Consider the following 7,364-nt stretch of genomic DNA (forward strand, 5'->3'; position numbering starts at 1 on the left):
AGTCATAGTTTGAACTTATAATGCAGTTGTAGAGACAGACTGATATTTGTTTATAAAGAGTTCTCAATGCTATGGTAAAAACTTGGACTTTATTCTGTGCTAAGTGAAGATTTTCAAGCAACAGAGCAATGCAGCCAAGTATATATTTTAGAAAGATAACATGTTCCATGTGGAGGATTAGTTGTAATAGAAGAGATTTTTAGAATTGTAGGGCGGTAATAATCCAGGCAGGAGATGACGAATGCCAATCACCACATAGTCACAGACATACCTTTTGCAGAGATCAGGTACATGTTTTTGTTTTCTATTTACTTTCTCATATAATTTTCTTTAAGTGCTGGACCACGAAATACTGTGGCATAGTTGGGAAAACCTGAGACTCAATTCTAGTCTTTTTTCTGTTTGCCTGCTGTGCAGCTTGGGCTTACGTCTCAAGCCTTACTTTTTCACTGTGAAATAAAAATGGTACTAGTTAACCCCGGAACTCCACAAGCACATAGACCCGTGGCATGTGAGGAGCACTGAATGAGAGAAGGAATGGAAGTGCTTTGGGGCCCCAAGAGCCCTTCAGAAACTGTTTGTTCTTTTTAATATTTGAGCATTAAAAGTGAAGGCATTCCATTTGTTTCACTCAAAAACAAATGCTATTCTTCTGGTAGCCTGTTTTTTTCTTTCCACTCCCTTTTTCTATAGTCAGATCAGTTCCTGATGGGCATTCTCCAGTCCACGTTATTGCATCTGATTGGAGGCTATGCAAAATTTTCCAGACAATGAATTTTGACCTATAGTAGTTAATGCTTGCTAGTACATTCCTGCAAAAGCACTCTTTTCTTCAGAGTTTTTCCTTTTCAGGATAGTGGTAGTGTTGTGGTAACTAATAAAGGCTACTCTTCAGAAAATTGTATAACTTGGTTTTAGTGTATTTATTTCGCTTACTTAATTCCATATTCCCTGTTTTATAGACAGACTTATTGGTGTCCACTGTACCCATGATTTCAACAGGACTGGCTACCATATCTGCAGGTGAGTTGCCAACCCCAAGAGGCGGACCATGTTTAAATTGTTCTGTTTACAGCAGTAATGTAAGCTAATGTAAGCTGAATGCAAAAAATGCAGTCATAGGAATGTATGAAGTGGAAGGCAATTTTGCTCCCTGCTCAGAGGTTACCACCAGTAATAATTTAGCACATATTTTTTCAGATGTAAAAAATGCAGATAGAAGCATATACAGTGGTCCCTTGGTATCGGCAGGGGATTGGTTTTAGGACTTCCCATGGATACCAAAATCCTCCAATGCTCAAGTCCCATATGTAAAATGGTGTAGTATTGTCAGCGTTCCATATCTGCAGGATATGGAACCGTTGGATATGCAGCACTGACTGTACATTTGATTTAATGGTATAGTATTTAGACATTCTGGTTTATAATTTAATATATGGTGGACATCTTCCTATGAACATATTTGGAAACCTCAATCTTATTTATTTTTTAATTTTTTTCCTCCAAATTTGCTTTATGTAGTTGGATATAAATTAATGGACCAAAACTTAAGCAAGATACATGTAAGGATTTAATAGAACCTGATACTCTCTTTCAGTTTTTCTCAGACTCATCATAGGGCTTGTAAGAAAAACTCATCATAGGGCTTGTAAGAAAAACATACTACTACAGTTGAATGTCAAATCCTCAAGTGCTTATGACATACTAAATTCTTCTGTAATGCACTTATGAAGAACCCTTCAAGAGACTTGTGTTTTGTATGTAGAAAAGTGTTGATTTCTTGAGGAGAGAAGCATTCAGCTTTCATGGATAAATCCTTGTTAGGCTGAGGCAATCATTATCATATCCCTCTTTGCCATGAATTGTCTTATGAATGGTCATATCAATCTGTTTTGGCAAATGAGTAATTAGGGGAAGGCTGTTATTGTGCTTATGAGAATGATATTTTTCTCTGAAAAAAGATAAATATGCATTAGGAAAATGACCATTGGGACTCTTTTTCTGCTTCCTCCTTGTTTTGTTAGAATATGATACTTGGTTTTACAGCAGCCATCTTGTGACCCTGAGATGGTCGTATGCCAATAACAACAAATGGTAGATTAGAAAGAACCAGCAACAACAGAAAACAGCAACATCAATAGTAACAACAATCACAGCAAAAGAACAATGGGACCTTAACTTGTGGAGTTCCTATAAAGTAAAAAATAAATGCTCTATGTTTATTCTTAAAAAAAAGAACTATGCAAAAAAGCTTAAAACTACTTTTTTTGTGCCAGTGTTATAAAATGTAGCTTCAGATAAAACCTTGACCTAAATGCCAGCAACATCAGAAAAGAATTTGGGTAGGGGGAAGAAGAAAGATATCTCACTTAGGAAAAACAACCACTATGTTTATCCTAATCTTCGACACACAATTGAAACATATATAGCTGCTGTAACACTTTACACAAATCCTATGTACTGGAGCAATAACAAGATCTAAATACAATTATATTTTTAAACACTGGGTGAAGGTTTTACATAAAAATAGCATCCTACTTTTCCCCCTAAATTTCTCAACTATTACGTACTTTTCCCCAACATCTGCAGCCGTTCAGGAATTTTTAGGAAACTTTCATGCATGATCTTATTCCTAATCCCCCGCTCTTTGGGCTCAATGACAAAAGATCAAAACCACCAAAAATGATGGTTCTCTTGAAGTCAGGTGAGAGACACTGGCTCAGTCTCATAGGACAAAAGCAGTGCTGCATCAACTGTCTCCATGCAAAAGGGGCACGTGGAGGATCTTATCAGCCAGTCATCTGTACAGCCCAGGTGATCTCATACATAGCAGAAATCAAATTGGGTTCTCATAAAAAAAGTCCATCATACACATCACACACTCCCAGATCTTTTTTTATGATATTTGTTTTATTTTATTGATTGATTTTTTTCTTTTGGTTGTGCTGGGTCTTAGTTGCAGCCAGTGGGCTCCTTTGTTGTGGCATGCAAACTCTTAGTTGCGGCATGCATGTGGGACCTAGTTCCATGACCAGGGAACGAAACTGGGCCCCTGCATTGGGAGTGTGGAGTCTTTAGCCAGTGCACCACCAGGGAAGTCCCTCGGATCATTTTTTCTGATCCATCTCTTCCAGGGTCATAAACTGCTTTAGGCTGATGCTGTATGAGGCCAGTTCTTTTGAGCTATCCTATTTTGTTCCTCTCAGCTGAGTTGCTAGGCAAGTCTGGCTAAGTGTTGGATGATAGACCAAAATTGGAACTTGATCCAGATATGGCAGCAGCGGCTCCTGATCCAGCTCCATCCCCTTGCCAAAGCTAGCCCAGTCGGACTGAGGCTTGTGAGGCAGGGAGATGTCATCCAATGTGGGGGACTTACAGCGCTTCCCCATCTTCCGGGGCTTCAGTATGTGATCTGTGTGCTGTTTCAACAGTCTTCCAACCTCATTCTTTTTTAAAAATTATTAATTAATTAATTAATAATTTTTAACTTATTTTTGACTTCTAAAAATTTATTTATTTTTTATACAGAATGTTCTTATTAGTTATCTATTTTATACATATTAGTGTATACATGTCAATCCCAATCTTCCAATTCATCTCACCACCACTGACCCGCGCCCTGCTCCGCTTTCCCCCCTTGGTGTCCATACGTTTGTTCTCTACATCTGTGTCTCTATTTCTGCCTTGTAAACCAGTTCATCTGTACCATTTTTCTAGATTCCACATTTATGCATTAATATACAATATTTGTTTTTCTCTTTCTGACTTACTTCACTCTGTATGACAGTCTCTAGGTCCATCCACGTCTCTACAAATGACCCAATTTCTTTCTTTTTTATCTCTGATTAATATTCCATTGCATATACGTACTGCATCTTCTTTGGCCTTTCATCTGTCGATGGGCATTCAGGTTGCTTCCATGACCTAGCTATTGTGAATAGTGCTGCATTGAACATTGGGGTGCATATGTCTTTTAGAATTATGGTTTTCTCTGGGTATATGCCCAGTAGTGGGATAGCTGGGTCATATGGTAATTCTATTTTTATTTTTTAAGGAACCTGCATACTGTTCTCCATAGTGGCTGTATCAGTTTACATTCCAACCAGCAGTGCAAGAGGGTTACCTTTTCTCACACCCTCTCCAGCATTTGTTGTTTGTAGATTTTCTGATGATGCCCATTCTAACCGGTGTGAGGAGATACCTCACTGTAGTTTTGATTTGCATTTCGTTAATAATTAGTGTTGTTGAGCAGCTTTTCATGTGCCTCTTGGCCATCTGTATGTCTTCTTTGGAGAAATGTCTATTTAGGTCTTCTGCCCATTTTTTGATTGGGTTGTTTGTTTCTTTAATATTGAGCTACATGACCTATTTATATATTTTGGAGATTAATCCTTTGTCTGTTGATTCATTTGCAAATATTTTCACCCATTCTGAGGGTTGTCTTTTCATCTTGTTTATACTTTCCTTTGCTGTGTAAAAGCTTTTAAGTTTCATTAGGTCCCATTTGTTTATTTATTTTTAAGGCTGCATTGTTGCTTTGCTCACTGATGAACATATAAAAGTCCGAAGTTTTTGATATTATAAAACGTCAAAGTAATGAACATTCCTGTGTGAACACCTTTGAATATATATGCTTTGTCTCAGTTAACTTCACTCAGAATGGGACTTCTGCATCAAAGAATTGATGCCCTTATGCTTTTTGTGGATGTTGCTACACTGTACCAATTTATGGTTGTTCATGCAGGAAATACTTATTGAGCACGTGTTATGTTTAAACACTGTGCTGGTTGCTAGCAAAAAGACTTGTGAAATTTTGTGAGTGAAGAGACTTGACCTGCCCTTTGTGAATTCTACCAGTCCAGAGAGGGAATAGATATTCAAGAATCATACTCTGCATGTAGAACTACAACTCTGACAAGTGCCAAGGAGAGGAACATGGTACCATGAGAGCATATTTTAGGGAGGATTTGATCTCATCATGGAGATTAGAGAAGGTTTATTTAGGGATGTTTCAGCTGATATCTGAAGGATGAGTAGGTATTAAGCAGATAGGGATGTTGAGGAGAGATATCTGAGCATAAGGAATAACAAAAGACCCTGTAAGAGAAAAGCATATGTTGTGTTGGAGGAACTGGCCAGGAAGGTGGGGCTGTTGTGGGAGCATGTGATTATAATGGAGCTACAAGTGAGGGTAGGAGCTCGATCGTGCAGGCTTATGTTTAAGGTTTCAGACTTTAAGAGTAATAGAAAACCATTGAACTTTTTTTTTTTTTTTCTTCTTGCGTTATGCGGGCCTCTCACTGTCGCGGCCTCTCCCATTTGCGGAGCACAGGCTCCGGACGCGCAGGCTCAGTGGCCATGGCTCACGGGCCCAGCCGCTCCGCGGCATGTGGGATCTTCCCGAAACGGGGCACGAACCCGCGTCTCCTGCATCGGCAGGCGGACTCTCAAGCACTGCGCCACCAGGGAAGCCCCATTGAACTTTTTTTGTTGAAGGTGAGTGTGTGGAACATACCCAATTGCATTTTCAACCTATCATTTTGCTACCAAATGTAGAATACACTGCAGGGAGAAAGAGTGGAAGCGAGGAAACAAGTTAGGAGACTTTTGTAGAAATTGGGCATAATGGTGGCTTGGACCAGGGTATGGTGGTCATTTTGGTGGAAAGATGTGGACAGATTCTAGAGGTATGTAGGCAGTATAATTGTCAGCACTGGTGATGGTTGAGGATGAGGGTGAGGGAGAAATAGCTGTCAGTGATGGTGATTCCTAAGTTTCTGCCTCCTATGGTTGGTTAGATAGGGTTTTTTAGATATGATGTTAATATTTATCCTAATTTGTCTTTTGTTATTTGTTGGTTCTTGATGAATACTCTGTCATATTAAGTCTCCTGTTTTTAGCGTACAGAGCATTTTCACCGAAACTGACAGTTGCATGTTATCAGATAACTTTTTAACATCTGCCAGTTTGGTCCTGTATTTTATTCTCTTTCATCTATTAATTAAGTTGTTGTATTAATGTAAATAATTATATTAATAGGTTTTCTAAAGTTGCGTTATCCTTGCATCCTTGGAATAATGCCTTTTTGTAGTCCTGGTGTATATCATTCTTTAATAATTATTGATTAGATGTGATGATAGTTTCTTAGGATTTTTATATCTATATTTGTAAAGCGGAATTGGACCTTTTTTTTTGCAAAACCTTGATTTTCTTTTCTTTTTATTTACAAATGGCTCAAATTTTGTTGTTTTGTAGATATTTGATTGATGTAGAAGGCATGTGGCCAGATGATGCAATTGGATGTAAGTATAACGGTTGTCACTACTTTTCCCTTTTTATAAAATTTGAAGGTAGAAGTGTAGGGGAATTTCTCAAATTTTGGACAAAGAAAAGTTTGTAATTCATTTGTTCTGACATAAGATAATCTTTTACCAAAAGTTTTTAAAGGGATGTAACTGGAAATAGCGAGATGTAACAGCCTGAATAATTAGTCAGTGGATTTCAGCATTTTTTTTCTTTTTAAAATTTATTTAATTAATTACTTTATTTTTGGTATTATATCTACTGCACCACCAACGAAGTCCCTTTTTCTTCCTTCCTTCTTTCCTTCCTTCCTTCCTTTCTTTAAAGCTCCAAGTCATTTAAAATATATGACTTCTTACTAAAAATCTCCAGTTGATATAACCAAAGGGTTTATAACTTTTCCTTTAAAAGTTATATTCCTGGGACTTCCCTGGTGGTCCAGTGGTTAAGACTCTGCGTTTCCAGTGCAGCAGGCATGGGTACAATCCCTAGTTGGGGAGCTAAAATCCCACATGCTGTGCAGCCAAAGACATTTTTTTAAAAAGTTATATTCCTGTATTACTGAATTTAGTGGTTTAGATTTTCTTTTAATGTTTAGAAGATTTCAGTTTATTTACCAGGAACAAACAAAACAAAATGTAAAAATAGTTTTCCGGAAACTATTTCCATCATTCTCTTCTTCCCTTTCTTCTGCAGACTGGTGTTTTTTCTTTACAAGTTCTCTGACATTCCATAAGAAAGCTGCTCTTCTTCTGGTTTCATAAGAGCTGGTGAACAGTGGTAAAATATCCAGTTTACCTAAATTTCTAGAGTACACTTCAGGGAGCGAATGATGGGGTGGGATGTTGGGGCAGAGTGAGAGATACAGATTCTGGTGAGACTGAGAGTCATTCACAGAAATTACTGGGCTGTGGTGAAGGGAGAACAAAAATAAATCAGGTTCCTGCTGGTGGACGGGAAGCCAAAATGAAGAAGAATGGTGTGTAGCTGGGCAGTGTAATTAGGCCCATGAGTGCTGTGTCTTCTGATAGTAATTATGAACAGAAACCCACTAATAATTA

At 38.0% G+C, this 7,364-nt stretch overlaps 1 pseudogene; it reads right to left on the minus strand.

Annotated features, from left to right (window-relative positions):
- Positions 1-2,700: 2,700 nt before the first annotated feature.
- LOC103070323 (RING finger protein 11 pseudogene) lies at positions 2,701-3,395 on the minus strand (annotated as a pseudogene).
- Positions 3,396-7,364: the final 3,969 nt, after the last annotated feature.

The sequence above is a fragment of the Lipotes vexillifer genome, unplaced genomic scaffold (genome assembly GCF_000442215.2).
Source record: "Lipotes vexillifer unplaced genomic scaffold, Lipotes_vexillifer_v1.1 scaffold1924, whole genome shotgun sequence".
Classification (NCBI taxonomy): domain Eukaryota; kingdom Metazoa; phylum Chordata; class Mammalia; order Artiodactyla; family Lipotidae; genus Lipotes; species Lipotes vexillifer.